The sequence below is a fragment of the Vicia villosa genome, linkage group LG6, assembly GCF_029867415.1.
Source record: "Vicia villosa cultivar HV-30 ecotype Madison, WI linkage group LG6, Vvil1.0, whole genome shotgun sequence".
NCBI lineage: Eukaryota > Viridiplantae > Streptophyta > Magnoliopsida > Fabales > Fabaceae > Vicia > Vicia villosa.
The window spans coordinates 75,514,211-75,529,449 of record NC_081185.1 but is presented as its reverse complement, the minus strand read 5'-3'; positions in this window follow the sequence as shown (position 1 = coordinate 75,529,449).

The following is a 15,239-nucleotide window of genomic DNA, read 5'->3' as shown; positions in this document are numbered from 1 at the left end:
CCACTTGAGAATTACCACAACGTCGCTTTTGCGGTAACACTTCAAGTTATTCACCACTCGAGTCCATACAATGTCATTAGGTGATCTCCAAATTCCTTGGTCTTAACCTCTGGTTCCCAAAGTCTTAGGATGATTGTCCCAAATTTATCTTTACTTATACAACTGTTACCGTAAACCACGAAGGTGTAATCGTCTTGCAACTATCGCCTTTACATTCGACAACTTCGAACAAGATTCTACTGATAAGACGCGAAATTCAACAACTGACCTGTAACCATTGTACCCGTCTTCCTGTACAATCATAGTACACAAGGCATAACCACAAAGAACTTGCGCCAACTGAATGTCCTCTCTAGCCTTCAGCATTTCGACGGTCTGATACTCAGTCCAACCCTTGTGACTTGCAAGCTAAACTGATGACCTACGAACATCGGACCGCATGCCATCCACAAAAATGTATTCCCAAGCTGGTCCATTGTCAACACCTCTCGAGTTATGGTGATCCTTGAGAAACTAGAACGAACGAAACGCTGCTTCGACAATTTCCCTTAGGAAGATACTTTCATCCCAACGTAAAATCCCAAAAATAGTCCGTTCGTTCCTACCTCGGACTTATCTGATTCTTCCTTGATCCGTTGCGCTACTCTGATTCCAACAAGTCACACACCTTGAAATCCTCTGAGTCATGTTATATCCATAATTCACTTAGTTCCCATTAATACACAATAATTCCTTATCTACAGTCGTCCAATTACAACACGTGCCAGAACTCTATATACATCCATCATCGACTACTACTCTTTGAAGTTGCGTACTTTCCAGAATCAAGCTTCTACTTACTCTGCCATTCCATATAGTTCATCTACCACAACTTAGGTACACGTTTCATCCTCAGGACATTGAAACCCAAACACTCACTGACTTAGAGGTTCGTCCTTGTCACTGATTTCCACAGTGTACATCTGCTATGTTTTTCCTTCCAACAAATCTTTGTTGCTCAACCGGTATGTCGAACCCTTCACGACGTACTGCAGCTCATGATAACTCTAGCAGTTTTACACAACTTCTACCCAACCATACACCTTCATTCTCTTAGTGTGGTATCACCTCTGATAACTCGTGCGACTTACTGATATAACGATCCTCCCATAGCCACACTCCATTCACACAGTCATCTAATGTCTGTTCTACCTCTGACCTAAACTGAACTGACTTCCTCGGCACCTGCATCCTTCATTGTAGTGCTTCCAACGGTCTGAGTGTAGCCACAATGAAAGAAATTGCACCTTGTACTTCGAACATCTCTCTTATAAACTCCTTAGCAGTTCTCAAACAAAAATGTCCATGCCTTACCAAGATTAACACTTCTCCTTCAGAGTATCTAGCAATACCTTACCGGACACATCACACATCAAGCCGATCCAAGATACAACTTGCATATTCCATCACCGGTCGCCAATGGTACATGATATCCACTCACTATGTTGACCAGGATATCATGACCGCACATGAGTCTCACTCTAGACACTCATGCAAGATTTCCAACTTAACACTTCACGCAACAAGAACATCCCCAAGGTACAATCGGATACTAACTCACGCGATCACGATCACTCAGAGTCTCCATAAGTATAGTATTGGTTCTTGATCCATCACATCATCGCCTGTCTAGTTATTCCTCTACTATCGAGCGCGGCGTATGGATCCTCATCCCACATACTTTATGAGAGTCTGGATTTGTGTCTCACGAGTGCCAAATCAGAATTCTACCTTGAGCTTCCGATCACCTTTGTCCCACACATGTCGGAAAAAGGATTACTCACGCATCTTGTGCACGATAGCGATACTGTGGCATTATACCCGTCTGGTAGTACCAACATGGTGGTCCAACTCCGAGGCCATGTATCTAGGTAACCTACCTCAGTGGCGTATAATGATCTCCACGCGTATCCTAAAGTCACAACCGACAAGTGTCTGAACAGCCTCCAATAGGTTCATCGTTCCTCAAATCCTTCGAATCACACTACTCAGGATGCTAAAACCTGAGAGTGCTACACTTCAAGGTTCACTTACTTGGAAAGCCAAAACTCCAAGCACGAAGATTTGAAGTTCAACTTCGGATTACCATGCAGTGGGCGTACCCACTCGTCCCACGCATGCATGAGATTCCAAGGACAATTCAGTCCAGATAGGAATACTATGGTTCCTAACAACCAACATAACTGCGATCATCCTACTGACGTTCCGGATAGATCTTAGTTCTTACTCGCTTGAACGCCCAACGCCAAGCGTAGTTCTATGGCTTCACTCGGGGTCAGACAAACAACAACTAACAAGAACTTAGGTCACTGCATTTCACGCTTCTACATCATTTCATATTCCATCTAGCGTAGTTCTAGAACTTAAATACAAAATGATAAGAACGGAAATGCATGCCCTCTTCCACCGACAAGGTATTCAAGCTTCGCCAATCTTAAGTTACCACACTCATACATTCCACCAACATCTACTAGGTAACTACTCTCGCTTAGGGTACTTCAAGTTGGATCAGGATCTAATACTTCATCCATCCAATTACTGTCCGTACCAGCGCAATTAGAAAGGTCTAACTCTTCTGTCCGTATTTCCAGAGGCCATTCTGTCCTATCAGCTCATCAGTCGCACTTAACACCGGCAGCATCATCATTACTGAATCCTACTAATTCACAGCTCAACACCTTCGGAGAATCTTACTTTACAAGGCTCCTACTCAATATTATTTGGATTTCCCTTGCTATTACCAAGACTTAGAGAAAGCTTCACTTCGTTCAGTCAAAATCCTGGGGGTTTTAGCTGCCTCAATCCACACCTTGACAGTTTAGGTATCACTACTTCGTGTCGAACGCTCTCCTTAAGCTTGACGACTCCAATATCCCTCCTACTTACATCGTTCAATAAATCCAACTTCCATATACAATTCACCACCCAACCGATCCTTGCTACTTGGGTTCACGACCTTACAGGTATCGAGTCCTCGTGGCGGCTCTGCCGTAATCCTACTGTCTCACACTCAGTCGATGAGTTGATCAAGTTCAACAACTGAATGAGATGTCAGTAAAATCAGGCTGGCAACGCACACTTGAGAGGAGGAAAAGAATTGCTAGTGATTGAAGGATAGAAAAACACTTAGAAAGGGGGGGGTTTGAATAAGTGTAGCTTTAAAAACTTGACAGATAAAAATAAATTGCACAGTTATTTTTATCCTGGTTCGTTGTTAACTAAACTACTCCAGTCCACCCCCGCAGAGATGATTTACCTCAACTGAGGATTTAATCCACTAATCGCACGGATTACAATGGTTCTCCACTTAGTCAGCAACTAAGTCTTCCAGAGTCTTCTGATCACACACTGATCACTCCAGGAACAACTGCTTAGATACCCTCTAAGACTTTCTAGAGTATACTGATCCATACGATCACTCTAGTTACAACCTGCTTAGATAACCTCTAAGACTTCCTAGAGTATTCTGATCCACACGATCACTCTAGTTCCTTACAACTTAATGTAATCAATTCTAAGAGTATTACAATTGCTTCTTAAAAGCTATAATCACAAACTGTGATATTTCTCTTAACGTTTAAGCTTAATCTCACTAATATATTACAACAGCAATGTAGTGAGCTTTGATGAAGATGAAGATTCTGAGCTTTGAGTAGAACAGAGTTTCAGCAAGTTAATATGAGTTGTTTTGTTCAGAATCGTTAACCTTGCTTCTCATCAGAACTTCATATTTATAGGCGTTGGAGAAGATGACCGTTGAGTGCATTTAATGCTTTGCGTGTTCCGTACAGCATCGCATTTAATGTTATACGCTTTTGTCAACTACCTCGAGCCTTGTTCACGCTGTGTCTACTGACGTTGCCTTTAATAGCTTTTAACGTTCCTTTTGTCAGTCAGCGTAGCTTGCCACTTGTACTTCCTTCTGATCTGATGTTTGTGAATACAACGTTTGAATATCATCAGAGTCAAACAGCTTGGTGCAAAGCATCTTCTGATCTTCTGACCTTGAAGTGCTTCTGTGCGTGATACCATCAGAACTTCAGTGCTTCTGATCTCATGTTCTTCTGATGCTTCCATAGACCCATGTTCTGATTCTGCTTCGACCATCTTCTGATGTCTTGCCAGACCATGTTCTGATGTTGCATGCTGAACCCTTTGAGACAAAGCTTCTGAGCGCTGAATTATGCATACTCTTTATATATTTCCTGAAAAGGAAATTGCATTGGATTAGAGTACCATATTATCTTAAGCAAAATTCATATTATTGTTATCATCAAAACTAAGATAATTGATCAGAACAAATCTTGTTCTAACAATCTCCCCCTTTTTGATGATGACAAAAACATATATAAATGATATGAATTTGCGATCAGAAAGAGCAGACGGCAAAAGACAAATTACACAGCTATAGCATAAGCATATGAATATGTCTCCCCCTGAGATTAACAATCTCCCCCTGAGATAAATAATCTCCCCCTGAAATAAATACTCGAAGAACTTTAATAAAAGACTTCCCTGATTATTTCGGTAGAGACGATCACATAAGCTTCTGTCTTCAGAGAATTCATAGCTTCTGACTTCTGCTTCCATTGGACAGCTTCAGAACTAGAATTTCTTTAGATCCCTAGAACACTCACAGCTTCTGATTCCTGCTTCCATCTAGGACAGCTTCAGAACTTGAATTTCTTTGATCTTCAGAATATTCACAGCTTCTGATTTCTGCTTCCATTTAGGACAGCTTCAGAACTTGAATTTCTTTGATCTTCAGAACATTCACAGCTTCTGATTTCTGCTTCCATTTAGGACAGCTTCAGAACTTGAGTTTTCTGGATCTTTAGAACATTCACAGCTTCTGATTTCTGCTTCCCTCGGATAGCTTCAGAGCTTTGAATTTCTACCAACATCACTTCATGCTAGATTTGTATCAGAACATTGTTGAATGTACCAGAGCATCATCAGAGCATCTCTACATCCTGAAATGTTACAGAACAAAAACTAAACAACAAAAGTCAGCATGAACGAGTCAGAACATAAAATGTATATTAGAACACATGATATGTATCAGAGCCATATAGGCTAAAATAATGTATCAGAGCAAATAGAATTTTGTCAGAGCAAATAGACAAATATGGATCAAATTCTATTATCAGTGCTTCTGATTCATTCTTCTTTCTTGCTTCTGATTTCTGAAGCTTGACAGCACTTAGCTTGCTTCAGTTTCCATGAGCTTATTCTTTTTACAGAATAACACTTCTTATGGTTTTGCTTCTTGTGTTTGCTTTGAAGATTCTCTTCACTTCTTTATACCTGCAAAACACTTAAACCATATAGAACTTATACCTGCAAAACACTTAAACCATATAGAACTTGCAGTTCTTGTTAGTAAATGTGTGGGAGCTTTACCCAGCAACTGATAGATTAATCAAATCATTTATCATTTATCTTCTCCCCCTTTTTGTCATATCATCAAAAAGAATATTTCAAAAAGATTCAGATGAAAAGCAACGACAAATAAAATCACTGGAATGTAAAAACAAAGAAACTTTTCATTGATAATCAAAAGATATTACAAAAGGTTCTTATGTTTAACAAGATGAGAAACATTCCTAGCAAATACATAAAAAGTCATCCCAAGAGGAAATGACTACAAAAATTAAAAACAAAACCCTAGCAAGACACATTCTGTGTCAACCCATCAAGAATCCCTGTGGTCTTCTTGTCTTCCAGACTAGAACCTCCACTGTAGGAGAGATCCAAGAGACCAAAGAGGAAGAGAGGGACAGTTCACAGACAGAGAACTGCTGTTGCAAACGGGGCTTTCTCTTAACATAGAAGTTAAGAATATCATTCTTAACCTCTTCCCATAACTCAAGAAAGTCTTCTGTCTTTGGATGAAAGTTGATAACAACATCAAAGAAGAGGTCTGACTTGAGAGGTATTAGGAGAGCCATCCCGAGCATGATTAAGAGATCCAGACAAAGGATTCAAGATGAACGCTAGGTTTGAACTAGGAGAGAGAGAGAAAAAAACTTGATGAGGAATGCAAAGAGATAGAGAAAGAAAACAAAGACAGAGTGCAATAGAGAAAATATAAGAGGGAAGGAGAAGCGTTTGAAGAGTATTTAAAAGAAAATAAAATGAAACAAATGATGGATAGCATTTAATGTTACGTGACATGAGGAGAGATAATAAAGACAAATGAGGTGACTAGCACAGTTACCTGTGGTCGGCGTCCCTTCAACTGCACGCGCGCTTATCCATGAACAGTAACGACAGGTTTACCATCCCGAGATAAAACGTTACAGCTGTTTTGCTTTAAAAGAGGTTCTGAATCAACTTAGACAATGAAACGTTAGTAATAACCGAATCATAATTTCTAAAAGATTTCAATCAGAACTTCTGATTAAAAAAATCACATTCATTTCAGAAGATACTCATACGTAAGAACTTCTCATCTTCTCATTCTGGGCATAAATCCATACTGATGTTCTTCAGAATGAACTTAAACCTATCTTCAGCCAGGGGTTTTGTAAGTATATCAGCCCATTGATGGTCTGTATCCACAAAGTTTAAAGATATAACACCCTTCTGAACATAGTCCCTTATGAAATGATGTTTAATCTCAATATGTTTAGCCTTTGAATGAAGAATAGGATTCTTAGATAAACATATAGCAGAAGTATTATCACAGAATATAGGAATGTTACTCTCATATATCTGATAATCTTCTAACTGACTCTTCATCCAGAGCATCTGTGTACTGCAACCAGCAGCAGCGACATATTCTGCTTCTGTTGTTGATAGAGCAATAGTTGCTTGCTTCTTGCTATACCATGAGATCAAATGACTTCCAAGAAATTGGCAACTTCCTGAAGTACTCTTTCTTTCAATTCTGTCTCCAGCATAGTCAGCATCGCAGAATCCTACTAAGTTGTATTCTTTAGATTTTCTGTAAACTAAGCCAACATTAGTAGTACCTTTCAGATACCTTAGAATTCTCTTAACAGCAGTTAAATGAGATTCTCTAGGATCTGATTGGAATCTAGCACACAAACAAACACTGAACAGAATGTCAGGTCTAGAAGCAGTCAAATATAGAAGAGATCCAATCATACCTCTGTATAACTTCTGATCTACCTTCTTACTTACCTCATCCTTACCTAGGATGCATGTTGGATGCATAGGAGTTTTGGCTTCTTTGCAGTCTAGAAGATTAAACTTCTTCAGAAGTTCCTTCACATACTTGGATTGGTGAACATACGTTCCTTCTGATGTTTGATTTATTTGTATTCCAAGGAAATACTTGAGTTCTCCCATCATGCTCATTTCAAACTCAGCCTGCATAGACTCAGCAAACTCCTTTCCAAGTGTAGCATTAGATGTTCCAAAAATAATATCATCTACATATATTTGACAAATTAAAATATCCCTTTTAAAGGTTTTACAAAAGAGAGTAGTGTCCACTTTTCCTCTAGTGAAACCATTATCCAGAAGGAAAGAACTTAAGCGTTCATACCAATCTCTGGGAGCTTGTTTCAATCCATACAACGATTTCTTTAGTTTAAAAACATGATTAGGAGACATAGAGTCTTCAAAACCTGGAGGTTGATGGACATAAACTTCTTCATCTATATAACCATTTAAGAAGGCACTCTTAACATCCATCTGATAGAGAGTGATGTTATGTTGAGTGGCAAATGAAATTAATAGACGAATAGACTCTAACCTGGCCACTGGTGCAAAGGTTTCTGTATAGTCAATCCCTTCTTGCTGACTATAACCCTGAGCCACCAGTCTGGCTTTGTTCCTTACCACTTCACCTTTCTCACTGAGCTTGTTTCTGAAGACCCATTTTGTACCGATTATATTGAATCCATCTGGTCTAGGAACAAGATCCCAAACATCATTCCTTGTAAACTGATTCAGTTCTTCTTGCATAGCAATTATCCAGTCTGGATCTTCTAGAGCATGATCAACAGAAGTTGGCTCGATCAAAGATACAAGACCTAATTGACAGTCTGCATTGTTCTTAAGGAATGCTCTTGTTCTTATTGGATCATCCTTCTTTCCAAGAATGACATCTTCTGAATGACCAGAAATGAGTCTGGATGATCTTCTGACAGATGGTTCTTCAGAAATGCTTAGATTCTCCAGAGAAGCTGATACTTGATCTTCAGATTCTTTGCTTCTGAGAAGCTCTGCTTCTGATGCGTTGCTTCTTGGCTCAACAACTTCTGATATGTCAATATCACAATCTGCAAAATTATCAAACTGCTTTGGTTTTTCAGAACCAAGCTTATCATCAAACCTGATATTGATTGATTCTTCCACAATCAATGTTTCAGTATTGTATACTCTGTAGCCTTTTGAGCGTTCAGAATATCCAAGAAGGAAACATTTTTGTGCTTTGGAATCAAACTTACCAAGATGATCTTTAGTGTTCAGAATAAAGCATACACATCCAAAAGGATGGAAATATGAAATGTTGGGCTTTTTATTCTTCCACAATTCATAAGGAGTCTTATTTAGAATAGGTCTGATAGAGATTCTATTCTGAATATAGCATGCAGTGTTTATTGCTTCTGCCCAGAAAATGCTTAGCCATATTGGTTTCATTGATCATGGTTCTGGCCATTTCTTGCAGAGTCCTATTCTTTCGTTCTACAACTCCATTTTGCTGTGGAGTTCTAGGACAAGAGAAATCATGGGCAATACCATTTTCTTTGAAGAATTCTTCAAAGGATCTGTTCTCAAATTCACCACCATGATCACTTCTAACCTTTATGATTTTACACTCTTTTTCAGATTGAATCTGAATGCAGAAATCAAAGAACACTAAATGAGACTCATCCTTGTGTTTCAAGAATTTTACCCACGTCCAGCGGCTATAATCATCTACGATGACTAATCCATATTTCTTCCCTCTGACAGATGCTGTTTTGACTGGGCCAAACAGATCAATGTGCAAGAGTTCTAATGGCCTTGAGGTAGAAACAACATTCTTGGACTTGAATGCAGGTTTGGAGAACTTGCCCTTCTGACATGCTTCACAAAGAGCATCTGATTTGAATTTCAGATTAGGGAGTCCTCTGACAAGATCCAGTTTGTTAATCTGAGAAATCTTTCTCAAACTAGCATGACCTAATCTTCTGTGCCAGACCCACTGCTCTTCAGAAACAGACATAAGACAAGTCACCTTCTGACTCATAAGATCTTACAGATCTGTCTTATAAATGTTGTTCTTCCTCTTGCCTGTAAATAGGATTGAGCCATCCTTCTGATTTACAGCCTTGCAAGACTTTTGATTAAAGATTATATCATAACCATTGTCACTCAATTGACTGATAGATAAGAGGTTATGTGTTAATCCTTCTACAAGAAGTACATTAGAAATGGAAGGAGAGTTACCAGACTTTATAGTTCCAGAGCCAATTATCTTGCCCTTCTGATCTCCTCCAAACTTGACTTCTCCTCCAGACTTAAGCACCAGGTCTTGGAACATAGACCTTCTTCCTGTCATGTGTCGTGAGCATCCAGAGTCCAGGTACCATGACATGTTGTGCTTTGTCCTTTTTGCAGCCAAGGATATCTGCAATAGGAATAATCTTATCCTTAGGTACCCACATTTTCTTGGGTCCTTTCTTGTTAGATTTTCTCAAGTTCTGATTGAACTTGGGTTTAACATTGTAAGCAATAGGAGGAACAACATGATAATTTTTAATGTGAGTTTCATGATATTTCCTAGATTGTGTCACATGCTTTTTGGTGTGTGTTATGTGAAAACTTTGAGCATGTGAAGTGTGCCTAATATCATGGGAGTGGCCATACTTGAACTGATCATACAATGGCTTGTATGTGAATTTCATTTCATCAACAGGTTCAAGTTTGTATGGCGTTTCACCCTCAAAACCAATGCCGACTCTTTTGTTTCCAGACACAGCATATATCATAGAAGCTAGCTGACTTCTGCCAATACTTCTAGATAAGAACTTCCTGAAACTTAAATCATATTCTTTCAGAATATGGTTTAGACTAGGAGTGGATTTTTCTGAATCAGAAGGAGATTCAACATTATTGGATAATTTTAAAAGTTTTTCTTTTAATTCAGAATTCTCCAACTCAAGCTTCTTTGTTTCAAATTCAAATAGCTTTTTCAGCTTTTTGTATTTGAGACTAATCTGAGACTTGAATTCCAGAAGTTCTGTTAGACCGGAAACTAACTCATCTCTAGTAAGTTCAGAAAATACCTCTTCAGAATCTGATTCTGATGTAGATTCTGATCCGTCATCTTCTGTCGCCATCAGCGCACAGTTAGCCTGCTCATCTTCAGAGTCTGAATCATCTTCTGACTCATCCCAAGTTGCCATAAGACCTTTCTTCTTATGAAACTTCTTCTTGGGATTTTCCTTCTGAAGTTTTGGACATTCATTCTTGAAGTGTCCAGGCTCATTGCATTCATAGCACATGACCTTCTTCTTGTCAAATCTTCTGTCATCAGAAGATTCTCCACGTTCAAATTTCTTTGAACTTCTGACGCCTCTGAACTTCCTTTGCTTGTTCTTCCAGAGTTGATTTAGCCTTCTGGAGATCAAGGACAGTTCATCTTCTTCTTCAGATTCTGATTCTTCAGGATCTTCTTCTCTAGCCTGAAAAGCGTTAGTGCATTTCTTGATATTGGATTTTAATGCAATAGACTTACCTTTCTTTTGAGGCTCATTTGCATCCAGCTCTATTTCATGGCTTCTCAAGGCACTGATAAGCTCTTCCAGAGAAACTTCATTCAGATTCTTTGCAATCTTGAATGCAGTCACCATAGGACCCCATCTTCTGGGTAAGCTTCTGATGATCTTCTTTACGTGATCAGCCTTGGTGTATCCCTTGTCAAGAACTCTCAATCCAGCAGTAAGAGTTTGAAATCTTGAAAACATCTTTTCAATGTCTTCATCATCCTCCATCTTGAAGGCTTCATACTTCTGGATTAAAGCGAGAGCTTTAGTCTCCTTGACTTGAGCATTTCCTTCATGAGTCATTTTCAAGGACTCATATATGTCATAGGCCATTTCCCTGTTAGATATCTTCTCATACTCAGCATGAGAGATAGCATTCAGCAAAACAGTTATGCATTTATGATGATTCCTGAAAAGCTTCTTCTGATCATCGTTCATTTCTTGCCTTGTCAGCTTTACGCCACTGGCATTTACCGGATGTTTGTAACCATCCATCAGAAGATCCCATAGATCACCATCTAGACCAAGAAAGTAACTTTCCAGTTTATCTTTCCAGTATTCAAAGTTTTCACCATCAAATACCGGCGGTCTAGTATAACCATTGTTACCGTTGTGTTGCTCAGCAGAGCCAGATGTAGATGTAGACTTTGCAGTTTCATCAGCCATCTTTTACTGAAGCGTTTTTCTCTTCCTGAATCTTTTCTAAACACGGTTAAGTGCTTGCACCTTAGAACCAGGCTCTGATACCAATTGAAGGATAGAAAAACACTTAGAAAGGGGGGGTTTGAATAAGTGTAGCTTTAAAAACTTGACAGATAAAAATAAATTGCACAGTTATTTTTATCCTGGTTCGTTGTTAACTAAACTACTCCAGTCCACCCCCGCAGAGATGATTTACCTCAACTGAGGATTTAATCCACTAATCGCACGGATTACAATGGTTCTCCACTTAGTCAGCAACTAAGTCTTCCAGAGTCTTCTGATCACACACTGATCACTCCAGGAACAACTGCTTAGATACCCTCTAAGACTTTCTAGAGTATACTGATCCACACGATCACTCTAGTTACAACCTGCTTAGATAACCTCTAAGACTTCCTAGAGTATTCTGATCCACACGATCACTCTAGTTCCTTACAACTTAATGTAATCAATTCTAAGAGTATTACAATTGCTTCTTAAAAGCTATAATCACAAACTGTGATATTTCTCTTAACGTTTAAGCTTAATCTCACTAATATATTACAACAGCAATGTAGTGAGCTTTGATGAAGATGAAGATTCTGAGCTTTGAGTAGAACAGAGTTTCAGCAAGTTAATATGAGTTGTTTTGTTCAGAATCGTTAATCTTGCTTCTCATCAGAACTTCATATTTATAGGCGTTGGAGAAGATGACCGTTGAGTGCATTTAATGCTTTGCGTGTTCCGTACAGCATCGCATTTAATGTTATACGCTTTTGTCAACTACCTCGAGCCTTGTTCACGCTGTGTCTACTGACGTTGCCTTTAATAGCTTTTAACGTTCCTTTTGTCAGTCAGCGTAGCTTGCCACTTGTACTTCCTTCTGATCTGATGTTTGTGAATACAACGTTTGAATATCATCAGAGTCAAACAGCTTGGTGCAAAGCATCTTCTGATCTTCTGACCTTGAAGTGCTTCTGTGCGTGATACCATCAGAACTTCAGTGCTTCTGATCTCATGTTCTTCTGATGCTTCCATAGACCCATGTTCTGATTCTGCTTCGACCATCTTCTGATGTCTTGCCAGACCATGTTCTGATGTTGCATGCTGAACCCTTTAAGACAAAGCTTCTGAGCGTTGAATTATGCATACTCTTTATATATTTCCTGAAAAGGAAATTGCATTGGATTAGAGTACCATATTATCTTAAGCAAAATTCATATTATTGTTATCATCAAAACTAAGATAATTGATCAGAACAAATCTTGTTCTAACAGTGATGTCTCATGGCTCAGCCGAGAATCGACCTGCTCTGATACCAACTGTAACACCCCATACATAACTGACTAGTATATTATGCATGAAACGTTAAAATTGATATTGAGTACATACAAAAGCTATAGTTATAGAAAGATCCATATAAAATACAACATGAAATAATAATAATAATTACAAAACATGTGTCTTCAATGGATCTTGCACAGCGGAATGTCAAAACCAACGAGGTCTTCGAGCCAACACCACTTCCAAGTCTTTAGTCCAAACCTGTTACTGACCAAACGCTACTAACTGCACCTGAAAAAAAATATAAGTTGATTGGGGTGAGATTACTAAATCTCAGTGAGTCCTCCTATCCTATGGGTCCTCTCGGTTCTACAGGGTACATGCATCAACAGAACCGAATCCACCATTGATCCGGGGTTCAACCTCACATCCGGTACAAGTACGGAGCAAACACATGAATCGTCCACCATAGGAGTCATCAAATCACAAGTACACAAATAGTACAACAAACACGTATGCAGACCCATACCCATGTACGGGGAATCCAGAAGTGGTAACAACCAAACTACCAAGGCTGCACACACACCCTCGGTGAGTAACCAAGTACCTGTCGTCAAGAAGACTCGCACAAGACCCATCGCTAGATGAAACAGATAGATCCTATGTGGCATTCCATCTGTGACGAGTTATAGCGGTGACGTTGCCTACACGGCGTCACGGCCTCATCATCATCCATACGCAATATGGTATCCACAAGTGCGAATACGCCTAATTGACTGTACAAGCCCATCCGGTTAGGAGCCTAGTGGTGTAGCCTACGTGGCACCACTATAGGTGAGTTATCCAAGTGATATCGCCTAATTGGCATCACAACTCCACCATACCAAGCACGCCGATGTATCACGCCTTTGGGAAACGCCCTGAAAGACCCCGCAGGTACATCGCAATGATAGCTCAGGTGTGCAAATCATACCAAGAACGCCAATGTATCACGCCTTTGGGAAACGCCCTGAAAGACCCCGCAGGTACATCGCAATGGTATCTCAGGTGTGTAAATCATACCAAGAACGCCAATGTATCACGCCTTTGGGAAACGCGCTGAAAGACCCCGCAGGTACATCGCAATGGTATCTTTGGAAACTAGTCCATACACAATGGTGCCTTACCACCTGGTATTGGCCCACTTCGATTCTAGCATACCACACGCATAACAAGCGTCAATCACACAATACAATCAAAGTCGATCGTTTAACCAAAACGACGGTGTCCACAGGTTCCATGTATCATACATAATGGCATAACATTTTCAAACATGGATATACTATTCATAGTAGCAATATGCATTATATTCAATGCATAACATAATAATTAATAACAATCGAAAGGACACAAATCCTCATGATAAATTGATATTCTGGTTTGGGGACCTATCTTATCAGATAGTACGTATTACTAGCTTTCCAACGATATAAAGTTTGCGCGAAACGGACTTACGACGCAAAAGTTATGAATTTCCGAAGTTTTGGAAAATCTGCCCAACAGCAATGTAACGGGTTACATGAATCATGTAACCGGTTACATCACTGTAAAACTGCGTTTTTCACCCTTTTTCACACATGTAACCGGTTACATCAACCATGTAACCGGTTACATCGCTGACAGACCCAAAAATTCTGCATTTTAAGGGTTCTAAACTAGTCTCAAATGTCCAACAATCAATCCGAGGCATCTCAACACAGTGCCAACGAATTGCATCAACTAAACACATTTAGGAACATTAACATGCAAGGATTAAAGCAATCAAACATAGCTAGCATCAATGATTCATAATTGCTCACAATCCCTAAACCCCAATTAGAAACCCCAACATGCAAAACCCCAAAGCTTCTATCTAATGACTCACCTTGGATTAATAGAGGTTTAGATGGTGTTAATGCAGCCTTTGAACTTCCATTGATGCCAAAACTTCACCTCTAACATGACCAAACCCGTAACCAATCTTTGACACACATTCAGCATAACTGACACAACTTCAAGGTCAGTTTTCTCCTTCAAAACAGAAGCTATGAACACAAACCATAGGTGCAAATCGAAGAGAAATTCGTTAGCTTTCTAATGGGACCAGAATCGTTACGATCGGAGTTACGAGTTGAGAGATATACCTGATTTAGTGGAGCTGTACCAAGGGTTGCGAAAATGACTTTGATGAACATAAGCTCTTCTTTCTCCTCCATGCTCTTAAGCACTTTTCTAATAAATTCTGATTTTGGAATGGTCTACCACCAAACAATGCCTTAAGTCCTCATGCAAGTGATGCCTATTGTCCAATTTGCCCCTTCAACTAATCTTTAATCACAACAATGCCATTTTGTTCATATCCAACCAAATCCCTTAAATTCTAACTAGTCCACTTGTTCTTATAATAATCCTAAGTAAATTAACATAAGCCAATACCAATGTGCCTTCTAATCATCACTTAACCAATTAAATGATAATTAGCTTGTGTCG